This window comes from Dasypus novemcinctus, chromosome 3, assembly GCF_030445035.2.
Source record: "Dasypus novemcinctus isolate mDasNov1 chromosome 3, mDasNov1.1.hap2, whole genome shotgun sequence".
In the NCBI taxonomy this organism is placed as follows: domain Eukaryota; kingdom Metazoa; phylum Chordata; class Mammalia; order Cingulata; family Dasypodidae; genus Dasypus; species Dasypus novemcinctus.
Window position 1 is genome coordinate 90,971,818 of NC_080675.1, and position 14,282 is coordinate 90,986,099.

A 14,282-nucleotide genomic window follows, 5' to 3' on the forward strand; every position below is an offset into this window, starting at 1 on the left:
TCCTATAGTGAGTAGTCTCACCTTTCAAGAGAGGGCAGCTTCTGAAGGTCTTCACAAGCCTTAATTCCACAAGCAAACCCATGGAAAACATTGACCCCAAATTTCACTGTAGGTTTTATTTAAGAAAAGAAAGCTTTACATGCAGTGCCCAGTTCTGCTGGGCATACAGAGATGGATCCTCCTGAATTCAGTCAGAACTGTGAATAAACCCCACCTTATTACAAACCATGTTTTAACTGGCCTGGCCATCTTTCAGCTCTTCAAACATGCCAGGTTCTTCTCCACCTACTAATCTTCACATATGCTCTTTCTGCTGTCAAGAATGGCCCTTTCCCTAACTCTTCACATGGCTGATCATTTCCTGTCAAGTTTCCACTTAAATGTCTCTTACTCAGAAAGGTCTTCCCTGACCACCATATCTACAGTAGGTCCCCTGTTTTTCCCTCCCACAGTGTCCCCTTCTTTCATTAAATTTATCAAAATGTAGGGAAGGAGATGTGGCTCAACCAATTGGGCTCCCACCTACCGTACAGGAGGTCCAGGATTCGATGCCCAGGGCTTCCTGGTGAAGGCACGCTGGCCTGTGTGGCAAGTTGGCCCATCCAGAGTACTGACCCACGCAGAGTACTGCCCCGTGCAGGAGTGCTGGCCCACGTGGAAAGCTGGCACAGCAAGATGATGCAACAAAAAGAGACACAGAGGAGAGAGAATAAGAGATACACAGCACATCAGAGAGCTGAGGTGGTACAAGAGAATAATAGCCTCTTTCTCACTCTGGAATGCCCCAGGATTGGTTCCCAGAGCTGCCCAATGAAAATACAAGTAGATGTAGAAGAACACAAAGCTAACGGACACAGAGAGCAGACAATAGAGGGAGGGGGGAGAAATAAATCTTTTTTAAAAATTTATCAAAATGTTTATTTTTTATTTATTTTTATTTCTCTCCCCTTCCCCACCACCCTAATTGTCTGTTCTCTGTGTCCATTTTGCTGTGTGTTCTTCTTTTTGTCCGCTTCTGTTGTTGTTAGCGGCATGGGAATCTGTGTTTCTTTTTGTTGTGTCAGCTCTCCGTGTGTGCAGGGCCATTCCTGGGCAGGCTGCACTTTCTTTCACACTGGGCGGTTCTCCTTACAGGGAGCACTCCTTGTACGTGGGGCTCCCCTAGGTGGGGGACACCCTAGCATGGCATGGCATTCCTTGCGCCCATCAGCACTGCACATGGGCCAGCTCCACACAGGTCAAGGAGGCCTGGGGTTTGAACTGCGGACCTCCCATGTGGTAGACGGATGCCCTAACCACTGGACCAAGTCCGCTTCCCATCAAAATGTTTATTGTATATATTTGTTTCACCCATGATTCCCTAGAAATGCTCTAAGACCACTATCAGTTTAGTACCAGGAATATATTTCCTCTGTTCAGGCTGAGAAACACTATTGATAGGTGTGACCTTTAGGTAAAGTGCCAGGGCCCACTAAGGATCTATCCAAGAGTGTCTTTGTGGCCAGCTGAACAATCATCCCCCAAAGATGTCCACATCCTAATCCGGGAGCATGTGAATATTTTACCTTACATGCCTGAAGGGACTTTGAAGATGTGATTAAGTTAAGGATCTTGAGGTGGGGAGATTATCATGGATTATCCTGTGGGGACAAATGTAAGCACAAGGATCCATATAAGAGGGAGACAGGAAAGAGACTGGAAAATGCTACACTGCTGGCTTTGAAGATGGAGGGTGAAGTCAGGAACCAAGGACTGTAGGCGGCCTCTGTAAGTAGAAAAGGAAAGGAAATGGATTCTCCTTTAGAGTCTCCATGAGTAACACAGCCCTGCTAACACCTTGACTTTAGGACTTCTGACCTCCAGAACTACATGAGAATAAGTGTGTTGTTTTAAGTCACTAAATTTGTGGTAAGTTGGGTAAGCTCTTAGGAGAGCGCTTCTACCCAGACACCAACCCTCCAAAACCAGGAAGAGCCAGTAACTCCACTGAGGCAACTGTGGTCATGACCAACAAACCTTTGAGACTTCTAGATATCTCCTGGGGAATGGAACTATGAATTCAGACCCTAACCTCAAGGACAGATCCATATAAAAAGAAACAGAATTTTAAAGCAGAATATGCTAAATGCCAAATGGGTGACAATCTCAGTCAGGACTTTAGGCATTCAAAGGAGGTAACCACCCTCACTTTCAAGGAAATGCTCCTCCTCTAAACAGCCTTTTCTTGATAGGCAGGGTGCCAAGCATCCAAGTTTGTCCAGGACAGTCTGGGTTTTTATCTGTTGCCCAGGTGTAATCATTAATAAAGGTTCATTTCATTACCAAAGTGTCCCAGCTTCATGATCAATCACCTGGTCACCCTAGTGATAGGTTATCTGACAGAAAACCACTGGATACTCTATAACTTGCTAGGAATAGCTTTCAGCTATTCAACACAGAATCAAACTGATCCCCAAGTGTTTATGTCACCAAAATTTTAGTGAAGAACACTTGCAGCTAATTGACTGTGAGTAAAACAGACATTAAAACAGATAATGCTTGACATAAATTACTTGAATTCTCTTCCTGGCAGTGTTCAAGTAAAGAAACTTAAATTATATTTTCTAATGACATCCAGTTATTTTAATATATGACACCTTCTGCAGCTGAGGCAGCCAGGGAGAGGTTTTTTGTTTGGTTTAGTTTGGTTTGGTTTGGTTTTTTAAGCTTTGGCTTATGAGCAGGGTGTTGGTAGTGGTCGGAGGGTTGAGAAAGGGAAGAGGAAAAAGATTTGTAGAGAAAGAAAATAGTATAACCAAAGTTGAAGGGGGTTCTAGGTTTCTTGCCATATTTGCTAAAGTTAGGGAGCAATCGTTTGATTCTACCTTGAACTTGATCCTCCAGGCACCGTCCTTTCATAAACATTTCCTGTTCCAGGTGGAGGAAACAGTGGAGCCCTACCCAACTGCCTCTGTGGCCGTGGGAGTCTATGGTGCAAGGAGGTAAGGACTGTGCGAGGTGCCTCCAATCCATCTGTGCGTCAAACCGGGTGTGGACTGAATCATGTCATTCAGATTTGTCCATGAAGGGATGCAAATTAAAATGCTGGCAAAATGAGAACATCAAAATATAAGACGCTATTTAATGTGTTCACGTTCACATCTACCTTTGAGGGTTTTTTGATAAGACTCTATGTCTTCCATATCTTCTGGCCAATCAACTAGCCAGGATGAGCATAACATTTAGTCTTGTATGTCTTTTTTTGGCACCTCATCATTGTGATTTTTAACTTTCCTCTCTGTAACTCTCCTTACCTGGGATAGCACCACCAGGGCATCCCTGAGCCCACCTCTGCCTGAGTTTGCAGTAGGTTTTGGTTAAGTTTCCCTTCCCTTTCACATTCTACCTTGCTACTCCCGCCTTTCCTTCCTGCCCACTCCAGGCCTCCTGGAGACAGCAGTAACTTTTCTCCCAAGATATTTATGTAGTTTTGTGAGAGGAGGAGGGGAGAAAATAGAGAAAGGAGGAGGAAGGAGGAGAGAGGGGGTAAATATGGGGTAAAGAGAGTAGGGAGGGAGGGGGGTATGGAAAGATTGAGGTGGGGATAGAGAGGAGGGGGCAGGAAATACAGGAAGAGGAATAAAGTGACTGAGGAAGGCGAAGAGACCAGTAAAAATTCCTGGTCAGTCACCAGCCCTATGTCCCTCCATATGTTCATGTCTCACACAAGCTGAAAGCAGGTCTGTGGGAAGTCATAGCACTTACCAAACCCTGACAGCCACTATTCTTCATGGAGGCTGTGAACAATTGCCCGCCTGCCAGTGTCTGACTGAAATAATAGCCGTACTACAGGATCGTTCAGAAGACAGATGGCAGAGGCGATCCCCGTTCATCTGCCAGCAGCCATTTCATACCTCTCACTGTCCCGTTAGGCCCAGGATGGAAGGCAGAACGCAGCCTTGCTAATTATTCAAGCTCATTAGATAATGGTTTTAAGGACAGTCTCCCTGTTCCACTCCTGTCCCACTCTTCCACCCCCAGTCCTAAAGTGCCAACTCCTTCCCTAAGGTCATTTGGGAAATGTCTTTGGCACCTTAGAAAAAGCAGGTCACCAGAAGCCTTGATGTTTGATAGTGGGGGTTTTCTTTTCATTCTGTCCTCTTTCCCCAAGAGGTATTGCAGCTCCAGGATTTGCTGTTCCATGATTCTGGCCCACCAGTATTCCATATTTCTGAAGTTGGATGACTTTTCCTGTAATGAATCACCATTTTGTAGCATGCATTATCATGTTACTCTATAGTACGCATTAAGCCAAGACTCGCTCTCAAAGCAATGTGTATGTATTTTTTTTTAAAGAAAACAGACTTTATTGCTCAGAAATTAAAAATGTAAGTATTAAACTGAGATAAGGTTATCAACATCAAACTAATTTTCTCCATTTGCTTCTATTCATCTGTCTTCTTGGCCAATTCATTTTTCTTCCCAAGATTGTTGCATGCCACACTTGAGGCTAAGAAGAATTTCTGAATACTACGACTATGGACCTGAACATTGATCTGCAGCTACCTATATGTTGTAACTTTAGGTACCTCTTATAGCTGTTTTTTTTTCAGCCATCTTTTTTTGGGAAAAGATTTAGCATTATGATCTTCATACTTCTTTAAAACTCAGGCTTTGTTGCATCTTCCTCTCTTGGCTGCCCAGAGCAAAAGCAATATGTATGTATTTAGAGAACTTTTGAGAGCTCTGCATCACATAGTGTACCTAAGATCCTTTGTTTTTACTCAAACATAATTTTTTAGAAATTCTATGTGGACATGAACAGGAGTAGGGGTGAAAAGAAACAGGGAGGCCCTATAAGTCAGGGCTGGATTTATAAGTTTTGACCTGTGTAGTCAGAAAAGGCCCCAACCTTGATTAAATACTCTGCAGTTGCCATCTTGAAATTACTAGTTCTTTTTTAAAATGAGTCCCACATTTTCATTTTGCAATGGCCTCTCCAATTATATAGGTGGTCTGCTACAAGTGTTGGGAAAGGGGAGAATTAGTAAGGGGCTCAGGAAGGAGTACCTCTTGAGCCAAAGTCGAGAGGTAGGAAACTATAGGTGGAACAGAGAGCACAAGTGGGGGAAAGGCAAAGATGGTGCAGCAACGGAAACATAGGATCGTTAGTGTCTATTTCACCTGTTGGTCATGCTGCTTCCTTGACCTTCTTTAAGTCACCAACCATGCACTGGTCCATCCACTGTGCACATGCCAGCACTCATACCTTGACCACTCCAAATCACCTGGGTGAGGACTTCTCCCATGACCTGTCTGTGGTGGGCAGCACTCAAGAAAGACCCCCAATGACCCTCAGTCTTGTATAATGCTCCCCCTTGAGTGTGGGCAGAACCTGTGAATATGATGAAATACCATTACCATAAGTATGTCATGTTGTAGGGCCAAAGGGATCTAAAGATATAAGTAAGGTTATGAGTCAGTCAGGGTGATACTAACCTAATCTGGAAAAGCAGAGAACTTTCTCCAGCTTGTGGTAGAAGGGCAAGCCAGTGGGAATGAAGCATGAGAAGGACTCGATGCACAGTCATTGCTTTGGAGATATTGGGGTCCATGTGGGAAAAAATGTGAGAAGCCTCTAAAAGCAGAGAGTGACTGTTGGCTAACAGCTAGCAAGGAAGTGGGGGCCTCAGTCCTACAGCACTGAAGAACTGAATCCTGCCAACCACCTGAATAAGCTTGGGAGCAGATTTTTCCTTAGAACCTCTAGATAGGAGTACAGTCTGGCCAACACCTTGCTTTTGGCATTTTGAGACTCTGAGCTTAGAACCCAGCCATGTCTACCCAGATGTACACACTCTGAGATTATAAATGGCTGTTGTTTTAAAATGCTAAACTTGTGGTAACTTGTTAGGTAGCAGTAGAAAACAAATACCTGGTCCTAGCCCTTTCCCAGCACTCCCCCATTCTGTGGCTCACATCCTGCCATTTTAACACTCAGAGAAGGCAAGGACATACTCAAAGCAGGGTTTAGGAGATGGATCTAAAGGTATAGTAGGTTGAAATTAAAGACTGGAGTCAGGTTAACTTTGGGGAATTATTGCAAATAGCCAAGCATAAAGAAATAAGGTCCTAAATATAGTGGCATTAGAAATGGGTAAGAGCAATAATTTGAATGTCCTTATGAAAGAAAACCTGCCCAGATGTAGCAATTCGTTGAATGGGGGAGAGAGGTGGCTCTATTAGTTTGGCTTCTGGAAGGAGCTGGAGAAAACAATGGTCCTCTGTAATAGCATGTCCACTAAACCAAAGGGACATAAAACATATGTTCAATGCCTGAAAAAATGATTCTTTTCCTAATATAAGAAGAAACATAGTCAAGAAATTATTGGTTGCCCGTGTCAGCACCAATTCAATTCAACCATCTAAGGGGAGCGAAAAGAAGAGGATGTTTCATATTAAGATGTAGGTATTTCATAGGCCCTAGAGACAGAAAGGCTGCAGGGCCTCAGAAGGGACTAGACAGGGTATGGGAAGCCCCTAGGCCCCTGAGTGTGCTCGCTACATCTCCCATTTCTTCTTCCAAAGACCACCCTTATCTCACACAGCACATAAAAATTTTTAAAATGTGGCCACAGCATAGCTCTAGAATGGGAGGGAACTAGGCTGGACTGGATTTGCTTAATCTGGATTCCAGATCCACAGGGAAGATGGTCTGGTTGGCTAACAGAGCTGCTCCGCCTCCCACCACTGTACCGCTGCTTTGAATGAAAGTGGGGAAAGAATGAGTTCTTGAGCAAGGCAGATGCCCCAAAGCTGTTTACCCAAAAAGCAGAAGTGGTTTTTCAAATATTAATTACCAGACACAAGAATGTACTCTTCTTTCTGTACAGAGAAGTATAGTATCATGCAAAAAGCAGCTGAATTGTAATTCTGACATTCCCTCTAACTACCTGCGAGTAATCCTGATGAACTAACTATATATCTCTAAGTCTCAGTATTCCTAGCTGCATGGTCCTAGAAACATGGTCCAGATGGCATCGAAGGGTTCCAGCTTTAATGTCTTGTGATTCTAAGTCCCTGTAAGTGGAAATGATGCTGTATTGATCCACTTCTCTTGTTTAACTTTCCCTTGCCTTTCCAAAGATCAGAAATAAAGCCTCTTGTCATTAATCCTCTCATCGGCTTATAAGAGGAAGAAGGGCAGCTAAGGAAAACAGTTTGTATTCTGAGAGAGCCAGACCACCTGAAAATCCACTCAACCCCCAAAAAAAACCAAAACCCTGAACGAGGCGTTAATTGGCTCAAATTCTCTGCCTTGACAGGAACAGCAGCTCTGCGCCCACCCCACCACCACCAAGAGGAGGGTGTCTGACGCCCCCTGGGCTTCGCAGCTGCCACTATCCTGACCCTCTTGTGCAGTTTCTCTAGAAACATAGAAGGTCAGAGCTTTGGGGATTTTCATCCAGCTTCTTCATTCTCTACATGACAAATCAGAGGCTGAGAGAAGAGACTTGCCCAGGCCATATGGACACTTGGTGCAGACCTGGGTCTAGAGCCAAGTGACCTGACTCAGGCTTTTCTACTGCCCCTTCTCCTGTGAACACAGGACAGTATGTGAGCTGAGGCTGGAACCCCACGATGAGCCAGCAGCCTTCCCTGGTGGCTCCAAAACTGTCTGCTAACCTTTCTTCATTTCAATATGATTGAAAGAAATGCAGGCAAAAATGGATATAAGGAAAATGTCCTCCCTCACTGCTCCCCTTAAACTCCTTCCTGACTTCTTTCTCCTTGGTCTGTTGTCAACTACCCAATAAAACCAAAAGATCCTAGCCTGCCCTCACTGGCTCAATAACCTCACCACTACCCCTGCCACCACCTCAGTGGCAGCCCATGTGGTCATTCCTTCTTTTAAGCTAGACCATGAAGCACAAAACAGTTTTAAAAGGGAAAGCTAATATAAAATTTCTTTTTCAAGAGTCTGATTGAGACTACATCCTATCATATATGAGATTATTTCAACTGTTCCCCATTATGCTATAATGGTGGGTTGTATTCTTCTCATAAGGAGGGTCTCTCTCTGAGGCCAGCATAAAGTCATACCCATAGTGGTCACTAGATGCACTGCCTGATCCAAGGAAGAGATATATGGAAGGCCTCGAGAACCTTGTAAGGTAAAGAGACACTAATTCCTGGCAAAGCAACCTTCCCCTTATCTTGGGGTCCTTTGAAATGGTGTTATATCCTGCATCCCCTGCTTCTTTTTCTCATAAGTAACAGGGAATAGACTCATCAGTCAGGGATCTTACACTCATTATGTTTTAATTTTTAGGAGACTTCCAGTAGCTATAAACAGTTCCCCCACTACAAGACTGTTCTAGCATGCCAAGGAATCCCAGAGTTCCAGAACCTGCCATAATAGTCTTCAGACATCCATTTTCAAAACAACCTCAAAGCTAGGTAGGTCAAGGTTCAGAAGCAGGTGGCTACTTATAAAGTCTACCTTACCAATGCTTCTGCTGCGACACTCAAATGTGCACCCTCTATTCAATATTTCCTTCTGTGCACAGTCACAAAGTTCCCTTCTTTGAGTTCTCTGCTAGTCAGGGAGCTGGAATGAATGCCTTTCCTCAACTCCCCCAACTCAGGTCAGAGGCTCATTTCCGCACTTTGATTTTTTTTCTTTTTTTCTTTGAGGCTCTGGCTACATTCACTCCTTTGTAGCTCTCATCTGTTTTCTCTGTACAGTGGCAAAAACCTCCTGGGCAGCCATGAGCATAGAGCCAGGTAGAAAACCAAGGTCTCTTTCAAATAGTGCAACAGTGAACTGAGGTCTGAGCAGGAGATACCTGTCAGGACTGTGGTCTCCTAAATCCTAACTCTAAAAGAGGAGTGAAATGGGGCCCAAAGTGAGTCTGGCATAGAGATGCGAAATCATCTACTCTGAATGCTAATGACATTTTAAGTTCTGAGCTAAGCCCTGGAATGCAAGAATTAACAGTTGATAAATCGATCAATATAAATCACACAGTAACAGTAAAATAGAAAGCTCATATGATCATCACAATAGATGTAGAAAATATTTTTTAGAACCCAACACTCATTATAGTAAAAAACTTTTAGCATACTATGATAAATTTGATACTCTCTCCAAAATTCAGAAACCACTGTAGCAAACATACTTATGATGAACTACTGAAAGCTTTCCTGGGGATCAGGAATTATCAGCATTATACATCTGGAGGTTCTAGTAATTGCAGTAAGGTTCTAAATAAGCTCAGAGAATTTAGTGCCAGTTCATGGCTCTACAGAGAGGTAAGACCTGTCTAGTCCCCCTCACCTCTTCTCCTTCTTCATTCTCTCACTGGAGGAGAACAAAAATCCCAGCTATCAAGGGGGAAGTAGGCTGAGAAGAGTAGCTGGAAACATGAGGAAGGAAGAAACTGAGACTGCCACTTAACCCACTTGAAACTGTCAGTTACTAACCCACTTTTCAGAGTAGCCCCTCCCTTACTTGTTTGTAGAATTTTCTAGAAGTTTCTACTTCTCCTTCATTCAAGGGTCCACTTGCTCATGTTTATTCAGAGGAGGCTTTCTGCCTCACGAGGTAAGTTACTGTTTCTTCTCACACCTTGCAGTACCTGCTAAAGCCAGCTCCAAACAATTCTAAGTCACTGAGCATGCTAGACCTCCATTTTAAGACCAAGTGTTACTTGCAACCGAGCATGCTCTGCTTAACCCTACCTTTCCCAAACTGGTTGGCCCATGTTATCTCACCCCATCCTTAGCCACTCCTATAAGCCCACCTCCCCCAGATGGTATAAAACCCCAGCACCCATTTTGTTCGGGCAGACTGATCTGAGGTGTGCATCCAGTCTCCTTGCTGGTCGACTAAGCAATAAACTCTTTTCTGGAAATCCTGGTGATTCAGTATGGCTTCTGTGTGCACTGAGTAAATGAATCCACTTGGCGGTAACAAAACCAGTGACTCAGATTTTCCTCACCTGCCCACCTCTCCACCTCCCCACCTCCCTACACCATGTTCCTTTCCACCTCTCCACCTCCCCACCTCCCTACACCATGTTCCTTTCCACCTCTCCACCTCCCCACCTCCCTACACCATGTTCCTTTCCACCTCTCCACCTCCCCACCTCCCTACACCATGTTCCTTTCCACTGCAAGATTTCTATCTTGAACAAAGCTAGACTGGCTTATGGAGAAGTTTTAAGAATTATTTTTTTCAATGAAGTTTGTTTGTTTTTACTCTTATACAACCCTGGGCTTTTTAATTACTGAGACAGTACTATTTTGAAATATTTGGTGGCAGAGGACTTTTCCTTATCTGAGAATGTCCTGGAAACCATGGAATCAGCTCTAGTTATCATCCAAGGGGTAAGGAGAAACTGTATCATAGGGCAGGTTTGAATGGAGGGAATGTGTGGAGGATAAAGTTGTTTTCTATTCACCTTACAACTCATGTTCTTTCAAAATTCAGGTTATGCTAATTTTGTTAATGTGCCCACTGTTATGCCTTGAAGAGCAAATGCTTCTCCTGGACCAGACTTTCCTCAGTTTAGTGGTAAGAGAGCTTTCCTTTGCCTCCTTTCAAGACTCCCTTATGTCCTGGATTTTTCCTTAATAGCTTGATGCCTACATCCTGGACTGACAGAGAAAGCCACAGATTTTGCAGGGGACAGAGTGGTGGTTTCTGTGTTGGGTGTGAGAGAACACTGCCTTGTGTTATTGCCAGCTCCACCGTTACCATGCCCCACTTACTTATTTTGAAGCAAAGTATGCAAGAACGAACACAAGTATTGCGGGAAACTTTGTCAACTTGTACAGATAGCCCTGGGGCGTATTTCTCTGTCAGTTTGAGACAATCACTGGTAGAGCAGCCCAAGCTTAGGACATATTTATTGTGCAAAAAAGCACTGAACTTATGACTATAAGGACATTATAGATATGGTCTCTAAACTCAAAGAATTAACAATTAAAAAGCAAAGATGGGACTAACATACCAAGAAAAGGAATATACAGTACATGCAAAATGAATATGCAAGATTATTAAATATTGCCTTGGGATTGATATGTCATCTAAATTGGTGAGCAGCCCAGTGTTAGTAAATACTGAATTAGTTATTAAAGACTGTTTTCTCAATATCTACTCTAGTCCATGCCAGATTTTAGTAGAACATTTGGCCTGTTCTGCCGTCATCTTCCATGAAATTCATTTCTTGTCTTATTCTTGTCTTGGAAATGTAATGCATCGCTGAGGTTGTTCTGAGTTTATGTTGTGTTCACATTTAATGTGTACTAAATGGTTGGAAATGGGAAGCAGATGGACACTTGGCCCAGAGATTAAACTCCATCTCCTATAATTAGTTGGTGTCAATTAAGGCTTCCATGGGGTCCTTCTCACTGCCAAATAAAAGAGCTCTCCAGTGGGGCTCCTCAAAGCATTTGGGAACTAATGGCTTATTCAGTTCCCCCTTTGCATTTATCCATGAGTACTGAACAAACAGGAGCCAAATGGTCTCTGTCTCTTTGGTTTCCATCTAACAGTTTTAGCATTTGACTTTTTTGGCAAGAGTTGGAACAGAATAGAGGGAATTCTCGGTAGCCCATGGCTAAACGTTTTTCCCTATTTTGAGTTAGCAGATTTTAGAAGGGAAGGGGCAGTCTTTTGAGCAGAAAGCCTCAGAGCCATGGGAAATTGCTGAGTACTGACTTCAGCCCCTAGCTTCTCCTGATACAGGAGAGCCAGAGCAAGGTTTGGAGAATGATAGACCTGAGTTTGAATCTTGGTTCAGCTGGACATTAGCTGTAAGCAGTGGTGTGCTGGTAAATGTTTAACAGCTGCTTCTCAAAATAAATAAATATATAAAATCCTGACTTGTAACATGTCGATTTCTGTGATATAAATACTCCATCATGGCAGATCTCAGGCTACCAAAGTGATGACACTGAATGTAAAACAGGTAAGTGGTTCAAACTCTACCTCTCGTAAACCATAAAACGGTATAAGCTGGCTCCATCACCCCACTGAGTGTAAACCCCAGTGTCATCGACTGTATAAAAGGGATAAGTTACCTTACTGGGTCATTATAAATAGTAAAGTAATAAATGTAAAATGGCCAAAACAGAGTCTGGCTCACAGTAGGAGCTCAATAAATTGTCACTATGTATTATCATTTTATGCTGGGTCTCAGGAAGTAGTTTCACATAGCTAAGAACTTTAGGAAGTCAGAGTCTCAGCCTTGAAAATTTAGTAACTAAATTTCATTACATGGACCTGACCAGGAGTCTGGGAAATTTATTCACATTAATCAAACTCATAAGAGACAGCCAAATAAATCATAATGTGAATTTACTCCTTGGATTTAGGATATATACGAGTAATTTTCCAAACCTCAATTTTGGTCACATGGTTTAATAAAGGATTTCTTTTTGTTGTTTAGAAATTTGTTTCTATGCAAAATGCTAAAAAAAAAAAGGTAATTATATTTAAATATGCTTAATATGCTTAATTAATCATCTTGATTAAAAAAATAAATTGGAGCTGCCTGGAAAATCATGGGCTTATGTTTACATTAGTATATCCATGGCCCAAGAAACAAGACTGGTACTCTGCACTGGTCTCCTTGCAGGCAGACATCTCCAGTGCTCACATTGTGGAAGGCTGAAAAGATGGACATTTTTAATTGGAAAGTAGATTTAACTTCTCCTGAGAGCGTCCTACTTGGAGTTTCCCCCAACCACAACTCTAATGTTAGATTTTTAATGATTGGGTAATACAGGAAGGATGGAGGTTACCATTCCCATTTTAATGTTGAGCAAATTGACACATATAATAAAAAATTGCTAGGAGAGCTTGGACTAGAATTCAGATCTCTGCAGCATGCTTTAGTGTTCTTTCTTCTACCCCTGGGATGGTCAGTTGGGCAACACAAAAAGCAACATAGTATAGGGCAGGAGAAAAACATATATATAGATAAATACTAGAGAAAGAAAATTGCTGTGACGGAGGTAATGGCAGGATTCACACGATGTTATAGAAACACTAACAAAGGAAGCCTAACCCAGTCTGGAAGGGAAGATTGGATACAGGTCATGGTTTGGGTGGTTCTAGAAGGGGGGACATCTGAGTTTTTAAAAGATGAGTAAGATTTACCTCAGGAAAGAGGCATCTTGCAGGTTGGATTCTGAGATAAGGATTAGCACAGGAGACATTTATTAGGGAATGCTCTTTGGAGGGAAAGGACACACAGGAGTGGAGAAAGGGAGAAATAGAGCTGTGATGTAACCCAAAGGCCTTAGCCAATCCCATAGGAGCTCTGGAACTGAGGTGGCCTTCAGACTTTTCCCAAGTAGGAATTAGGGTAAAAGGCCATTATACCATCATGATGATCAGTCATTGGAAGAAGGCTGCCCCAAGAGGAGCTGTGATGTTTTCTTCAAAAGAGGGCTGACAGCTGAGGGTTGTTTTCTGTCAGCAACCCCAGGTGCTATGGGAAAAGTCCTTCATTCCTGAAGGGGATCTGGGCAATAGATCTCAGCATCCACCACAGGAGAAAGTGCTTTCTTTCCAGAGGATTAGCATGTGCAGAGCACTGAAAAAAGAAACAGTGACCAATGTAGGTGCCCTGCATGTGGTTCAGTGTTTGTCATAGATGGGGTTCCATGGGAAAACACTGTTGAGACTGATTTGTGTGCAATTGGTTTATTGGGGAGTGGTCTCAGGAACAAAATCTTTAAGGGAGCAAGGGAAGCAGGATTGGATAAAGGGAGAAGTTAAACTGCAATACAGCTGCAGCAAAGGGTTCACCCAAACCCACAGAGATGGCCTTTCAGAGATATCCCAAATAGAAGTACATGAGATGGGGTTTATAACACTACATTAACCAGTCACTGGATATGGACTGATCCCGGGAAATGGTATATAAGTTTTTGCAAGGAAGTTCCTTTCAGCAAAGGCAAATTCCTTAGAGAAATCATCTGTGAGCATCAAAACTCCTGAGAGTTGGGGCCAAAGGAATCACAAATGTTAACTATTGTCCATTCCATGTGAATGCAAACAGTCTGTGGTTCTCTTTCTTAATTGGGATAAAAAAGAGCACATTTGCCAGATCAGTGGCCATGTAATAAGTCTTTAAATCTGGGATAATCTGCTATAGCCAAAATACCACATCTGGCATGACAGCAGTAATTAGGGCCACAACCACTTAATTCTGTTTGCAATACTTATGTGTCATCTTCCAAGACCTGTCTGTTTTGTTTGTTATTTATTTATTTTTGTCAGGGCC